The sequence below is a fragment of the Tripterygium wilfordii genome, chromosome 7 (genome assembly GCF_013401445.1).
Source record: "Tripterygium wilfordii isolate XIE 37 chromosome 7, ASM1340144v1, whole genome shotgun sequence".
NCBI lineage: Eukaryota > Viridiplantae > Streptophyta > Magnoliopsida > Celastrales > Celastraceae > Tripterygium > Tripterygium wilfordii.
In genome coordinates this window covers 13,330,394-13,338,639 of record NC_052238.1, presented here as the reverse complement: position 1 = coordinate 13,338,639, position 8,246 = coordinate 13,330,394, and the positions used below count along the sequence as shown (strand labels likewise).

At 36.6% G+C, this 8,246-nt stretch overlaps 1 pseudogene; it reads right to left on the bottom strand.

Moving 5' to 3' along the window:
- Positions 1-7,740: 7,740 nt before the first annotated feature.
- On the bottom strand, positions 7,741-7,840 carry LOC120003167 (annotated as a pseudogene).
- Between the last annotated feature and the right edge of the window lie 406 nt (positions 7,841-8,246).

Sequence of the window (8,246 nt, the reverse complement as noted above, 5' to 3'; positions counted from 1 at the left end):
TTCTCTGCTCTCTATTCTATATTTATAGTTTTAGTTGTATATTAAATTATTAATGAATAATAATTAAATACTTGCAAAACAAGTATTGCGTGGATTTGAGGAAGGTATGTCCGTCCCTGTACCGTGTTTGGGATTTGTATCTGTCTATCTTACTATTGAATTAATATTACAAAGTATGACCTGGCAGAGAAGACCTTCTCCTTCTCCTTCCAATTGGAGCTGCTAGAGCGAGCGAACGAACCTGCCCACTCCAGCCGTTGTGTGGGTCCCACCTACCGTCTCCCTTCTTCTGGGTCAGGTCAGTGTCCGATTCAACAGTCTTACCCGCTTTTTACGTCGCAACTTGTAACAATATTTTTTTTGTTTATATGTACAAAAGTGGGCCCACTTTTGAAATAATTTATATTTAATTAAACTAATTATTTTATAAAAAATATTTTCACAATAATATAATAAATTTTATAATAAAAATTACAAAAATCAGAAAATAGAATATTAATATATTATAAAGTTTAACATAATATTTTTATTCAAGTTAACATTACCTTTTAGTTCGCTAAACAATTTACATTGTATTTCATGGATTAGGTGAATCCGTAATTAGTTTCAAATTGTAGAGTCTACAATTGAAATCCAATGGCTTGAGAGATGTGCCACATCATACTACATTTTTGTTTTTTCATTTTTAAAATTTGTATGACTTTTTCTTCACCATTGAATATGAATTGTAGACTCTAGAGAATTGCGGAGCCCCAAATCCATATTTCATAGCTTTATTACAATTTTTTTTTTCCATAACTTATAAGTTAATTGTTAAAAATCAATTCAATCGTTTTACCAAACGTAACCTAAACCCTAAACCCTAAACACTAAAAAAAATAAGGGAAAAAATTCCTTTGGAATGATTGATTTACGTGCTTCTGAAATCACAATCATTAGATGTTCTCTTCTCCTTTTTTGATTCTTGCTGGATAGGGTAAGATATAAGATCGTATGGTTGTGAATCAACGAATAAAATTGATAAGTTGTGGGATCCACATTATGCTTTCCCACAAATCCAATCAAATGTCAATCAAGACTAAACAAGTTTAACAACAACTCTTTTTCAAGAAAAATAAATAAATTATGTTATTGTGTTTCAGGCTTTCAGCTGAACATTTGTTTTGTATACATCTTTGAACACACTTTGGCCAATGATGTTAGCAACTCAACTAATTAGTGTATTCTCATAACGAGCATAACGGGAATGTGTTGTGTCATTTATAGTGGGAGCAATGCTACAGACTCTCAATTTATAATTATTATTTTATCATCAATTCATTTGACATATATGATAATCATTGATTATACACATATATAGGGCCTTTTAATATCTAACACTTTCACATGGATTGAGGGTAAAATATGGATCATAAATTGAGAGTTTCAAGCAGAAAATAATCACAATTACAAATTGTGTGTCTCTAAATATAGTGTAATTTTTGGAGTATGAGTATGATGTATTTGTTGTGGCCCACACTATGGGTTCTGAAGCAACCGGCTTGAAAAACAATGAAGTCGCCACCAATTGATTTTTAGGATGCAATTGGACATCCATTTTGGTCTACGAGAAAAATGGGTAAGGGGGTCTATTGAGCGTGGGGAAGGTGTTAGACACCCCACAACTCCCGAAAACGGTTACCTTCAACAATGTTTTCCTATTTGGCTCTACTTTGATTTGAGGAATGATTGTATGTCCAAAATGTTTTAATGAGTTTTCCATATGCCTGGAAAATCATGTATTATCAAATGAGTGGAAATATTCCATTAATGTTAGACCAAGATTTGACTTTAAAAATCTTATTTTTATGGGTTTTGATAAAAAAGAAGGAAAAAAGGTGCACGGGATCACTACGGCCATTCCCGGCTTGGCCGAAAACGTTTTAAAAAACTCCACTTGAAGTGGTCTTTGATAAAAAAAGGGTGCACGGGATCACTACGGCCATTCCCGGTTTGGCCGAAAACATTTAATAAAAAATTCCACTTGAAGTGGTTCTGGATAAAAAGATGCACGGGATCACTACCGCCATTCCCGGCTTGGCCGAAAACATTTAATAAAAAATTCCACTTGAAGTGGTTGTTGAAATAAAAAGGTGCACGGGATCACTACGGCCATTCCCGGCTTGGCCGAAAACGTTTTACTTGGTCTTTGATGAAAAAGTCCATATCGGAGTGGGTTTTGATGTTTTGAATGATTTGGAAAAAAGGCTATTTAGATAGGAACATTGGAATGGGTTTTGATGGTTTTGGAGAAGAGATTTTTGGGAACTTGGTTGATGCACCAAAAAGGCCCACAATCAATGAAAAAGGTTCAATTCAAGCCTTACTCACAATTATATTCTTCATGAGAAAAGAAAGAATCCATTTAAGGCCCATCGGACGGGCCAAATATCTTTAAACCCCCTTTGGGTCCTTAAATAAATTCTCCTAATCCCTAAAAACATATTTGCTTTCCGGGTCCACGAAATCCAAATGTTTTGGATGAATGCCGATGGAACCCCAATATCTTGAAGGCTCCTTGGTATTTAAACAAAACATAAAGGTTCCATAAGTTAATCTTGGTGTGTTTATTAAGGTGAGACGGCTTGGATTAATTCTAATGACTAACGCGTTGCATTCATTTTCATTGCATTCAAACAATTCTAGCATACATCTAAGCATCATGGCATAGTGTGAGAGATCAAAGTCCTAAGCATGCATCCTAATGCAATCATCATTCACAAAAATCATTTCCTAATGTCTATATGCTTCTAGCATCCTAGAATATCATGTATGCATTTTCTATTTTACATCCACTATTTTTGTTACACTATTACAAGACTTACACTTTACAATTATACATGACAAATAATAAAATGTATAAAAATCCAATTTCACCCGAGAGGCCCATTGCTTCAATCCAGCCCAAATCCTCTAAGTATTCCCTTCGGCCAAAGTGGGATCAAACCCGGTCCAAATCCAACAAGCAATCACACAAAAAATGGGGTCAAATATAATATCAAACCAAATCCATATTTAAAGATTCATTTACACATATAAACATATCCAATATAATACACAATCATCACCAACCCATGTATACCTCCCTATACATATATAAACACATGTACAAATATACACATAAACCTACGGTATATACACACAAACAGATCCATATATACACGTACAACATATATAGACAGAATGTATATATATACACAAGGACATAATATTTACACACAAATATATACACTATATGTATATGCACACAAAGAAATCTGTACACATATAACACATATATTTATGCACAGACACGATATATATGTACTCACTCGGACACAATGTATATATATATAAACGCACCACGTATACACAAACCGCATATACATACACACACACTATATATATATGTATATACACATAAACAAATCTATACATACACACACACTCTGCACACACATATACACACACACCATATACATACCACGCACACCATACATATATATATATATATATACCAGTCATCAAATAAACATATATAAACATCAGCATATATAGACATCAGCATGTATATTAACCAGATATATGCAGTATATTAACATAGCAGATTAACCCGATCAAAGCAACCAAACAGCGGCACAACATATTAAGTTCAAGCATCAACCAGAGAGTATATATCTGCCTTCTCATGAAGAGGACCAGAAGATGCGGAGATAAAAACAGAACATACAACCAGAAGAGATGCTAAGTATGATCAAAGAAACGAAACCAGAAAAGTGACCAAAAATATGTTTAGATTAATGTTATTTCAAAGATGGAACCCGACAAATACACGAATAGAACTAGGAGAACAAAAACAAGAAGTGGAATCAAATCAAAGGGTAAGCTCATTACCACCTTCTCAGATCAACGACACTGGTGGAAGCAAAATCCTCTTCTTCTCCCGATTCTCCCTTTCTCTTCTACTCCCGGTTCTCCTTTTCCCTTTGTGTGTTGTGCGGCTCTCACTATTGTTGGCCCCTTTTTCTTTGTTTTTTTTTGTGCGGCTCCCCCTCTCTCCCACCATCTCTCTTTCTTTTATACCATATCCCTATAAAACCCTATTTCATCATTTTACCAAAATGTCCCCCCAAACCCTATTTATTTTCTCCTAAGAAACTAATATTTTGGTATTTTCCAATGTTTTTGCAAAAGCCTTAAAGGTGTCACCTTTCCTTTTTAAAGGTTTTATTTATTATTTTATTTAATTCTCCTATTTTTTAGATATTTCCTAGGGTTTTGTTGTATTGGGTTTGGGTTTGAATTTTTATGGGCTTATGACCCAAGAAATGAGCTTTAGGATTTTCGCATGTTTGTGGGTTCAAGAAATAGGCTTTGAATTTTTTGTGAGATTACGGGCTCCAGAACGGGCTTTTGAATTATTATTATTATTATTGTATTTTTCAATTTTTTAATTTTTTCTATATATATATTTTTTTGGGCCGGACGAAAACCGGGTACTACAGGTTCGTTTGGTAGACAATTTTGATAGTAACATATATTTTTGTGGTAAAAAATGATAGCAAATATGGTGTCTGAAATGTTGTTAGTGTTTGATTTAACTTTTACTGAAAGCATATATGATGTTAAAATTGTTGTGGGAAATTACATACAGATGTATTATGCATTGGTAACAAATTAAAATAAATAGAAAATAATTTATAATAATAAATTTAATAAAATAAAAATAAAAGTTTAGATATTTTGAAGGGTTGCGGTGGACCTATCTTCGATTTTGATGGGTTATTAAGGTCTACACAGAAGTCTTGAAGGGGCTGGGATCATAAGCAGAGGCAATTGAGGAAGGTTACGGTGGACGCGTGCTTGGTTTCGATGGATCTTGAAAAAGCTTTATCAGCTTAAGTTGTTCTCCGCTGCCCATAGTTTTCTTTTTCACGAACTGATCGGACCTCTAGTTTGAGGTCCTAATATCATCTAATTAGGAGGTTCTAGTGCTTATAGTAATGCATTTGTGTTAAAATAAAGTAATTTTACTCTTTATACATGTTTCCCGTTGGTTTTGCAGGAAATCGGGCATAAATGACTGAATTGATCACCTTTGGAGCTGAAAGAAGAAGCTGGGATTCAGAAAGTGTCCGGACACCCGTCCGGACACCTCAAGTGCCGTCCGGACGCTTTCTTCACAAATTGAGGCAGAGGCTTCAAAGTTGATGTATGCATGAAGTGTCCGGACACCCGTCCGGACACCTACCGCGGAACTGCAATTTTCCTGCACTAGAATTTTAAGGGTATTTGGGGTAACTCATGCTTGTAACCAATGGGGAACGACTTTATAAGGGTAGATAGATAATTTCTATTGTAAAAAGAGGAGAAAACGCTAAGATTGGGTCTTCCTTCTCACAATTCATCTCCTCCAACTTCTTGCCTCCATTGTTTTTCTCTCTCTCTCTCTCTCTAGGATTTTACTTAGTTCTTGTGATCTTGATTGTAAACATTGGTTTTCATCTATAAAATTGATGTTTATTCTCATTATAATGAGTGGCTAAGTTCTCTTTCTAGTTTCTAGTCCCGAACGGTGGGTGCAAGGTTTCGATTACTCAAGGTATGCTCAAAGAATCGTAGCTTCGATTTCTCTCTTTTAATTTCGTGATAGCTGTGTGATTGGATCTATGGGAATGACATATTTGATTGTATTCTTGGATTGTCTAGTCTAGGGATTGCATCTAATGTGTTCGATTGAGAATTGTTAAACCCATTGCATGATTTCCTTAATTAATTGAGTTTTTCATTGCATAGCTATTAATTATGTGTATTGATGATGGAGTTTTGGGTTAATTTAGGAATGTGCATGGGAGAGTTATGGTTAATTGATCTTTGAGTGTGAAACTAGGGTGTTAGCCAAGCCGAGCCCCAAGGGGGAACATTAATCCATAATATTAGGTGCTTATCCCTTTGCGTTCATCGTAGATTAAGAGACCCGATGGCCTACATGCATGAATTGAAGTCTTATATCCCAATTCTCTTTGCATATGCATGATTGATAGTATCACACAATGCATTGTGTATGGTTGTGTGTGTTTGCAATGATACCTTGAGTATGAGAACCGAGTAGCCACCGGGACGGACTAGAGACTAGGTTTTTTTTTAATTAATTGTTTTAAATCCACTTTGTGCTCACTTTGATTACAAAATCGCTTATGCTACCGAGTCATTCGGCCCATTTCTTTTACTTGTTTTTATTTGATATTCATTGTGTTTATTAGTGTTAGCTAGTCATTTGCATATCATTCACTTCAAATTTGCATTGCTTCCTCGTGGATCGATACCGGACTCACCGGTTTATTACTTGACGATACCCTACACTTGGGGTAAGTACACACACACACTTTGGTGTCGGTCAAGTTTTTGGCGCCGTTGCCGGGGAAGCGAGTGTCAAAGAAGGAGCTGGGTGGCTTGTAGACGCTAGCTTTATGCTATTAAACACCATCAAATAAGGAAGGAGCACGGTCACGCTTCTAGGGTAACTTCGTTCCTCCCTTTTACTTGCTTTCTAGTGTAGTTGAATTAGTGTAGTTGCTGAAAAAAAAAAAAAACAAACAAAAAAAAGTTGTGAGAAGAACTTGGCGGATGGGGCTAACTTAGATTCCTGTGGGCGATGGATGCCACCTTGTTTGCTGCTTGGTAGTGATACGTTGTTTGAGAGAGCTTTGCGCATTTTTCTTTCTATCACTACTTGCTACTTCTTGGTGTGTAATTGTTCCTGAGGTTGATTGTCATTCTATTCCTATCTTTGCTCTTGTTCTTGCTTGACATTGTTCTTGGTTGTTTGTTGATTGAAAAATTTGGTGTTACTTGACTTGGTTGGTTGCCATCTTTCGTGTTATTTGATAGCTTTGTTTGCCATCATGTCTCATCTTAGAGATAGTGTTAGTGGGCATGGGTCTAATAGAGATGGGAGAGGTGGTGACATAAATGCGAGTGATGCAGGGAGTGTACGTGGGGGTGATATCAATCTCGATGTATTGCGTCGTCTTTTGCAACGTGTGAACATTGATGAATTGATAAATCCGGCACAAGGGCAAGATGCCCAAAATGTGCCAAATGCCCAAAATTTACCAAATGTTCAAGTTGAGCATGCTTTGCAAAATGCACCTCAACCACTTCAACAAGACGACACGGCACAAATCGCCCCACAAAATGTCTACCAACCTCCCAATATGCCTCCCGCATATCATATACCTCCCCCATACAATTATGTGCATCCCATGTATTATCCAATGCCACAAGTGCCACAATATGCTCCCTTCGGACAAAATTTACATGCACCTCCTCCTGTGGAGTACATTCATGCCCAAGAGCATCGCACTTTGCGGGAGCTTACACATCCCGCAAGGCAAACCCAACCTTCTTGCATCATCATGCCACTGAACCAACAACATGTGAGCCTTAAACCGTCAATGTTCCAAATGATTCCCAAATTCCATGGAATGGAATCGGAACGACCATATTCCCATGTGTGTGATTTTGAATCGGTGTGTACTACTTTTGGTGATGTCACATGCTCACAAGAAATTTTGAGACTCAAACTTTTTCCATTCTCTTTGAAGGATCATGCAAAACAATGGTTTGAGAACTTGCGCCCCCAATCCATTGCGACTTGGGCGGCAATGCAAGAAGAATTTCTCAACAAATATTTTCCTTCCCACCGTACCATCTCTTACCAAACACAAATCATGAATTTTCATTGCAAAGAACATGAAACCTTCTTCCAAGCTTGGGAGAGGTTTAAAGATTTGTTGTTTATGTGCCCTCACCATGGATTTCAAAAATTTCAAATTGTGAATTTTTTCCACAAATCTTTGACTCCATCTTTGAAGAAATTGGTCTCCACCATGACTCAAGGTGATTTTTTGAATAGGGATGCCAATGAAGCATTCACTTTCTTTGATGGGTTGGCGGAGGAATCTCGATCTTGGGAAGCTCCTCCACTAACCCGACATGATGTTGTGCCAAACTCTAGTGGCAAGTTTGTTTTGAATGAAAATGATGATGTGCATGCTAAACTTGCTTTGTTGTCCAAGAAATTGGAGTCCTTAGAGTCACAAAAGGCCCCTATAAATGTGGTTGGTGTTGATGAACAAGTTGCTTGTACTTTGTGTGAAAGTAGGGATCATAGGACGGATGAGTGTAATGCTCTACCGGCTTGTAAGGAAGTCCTATTTGGGCAA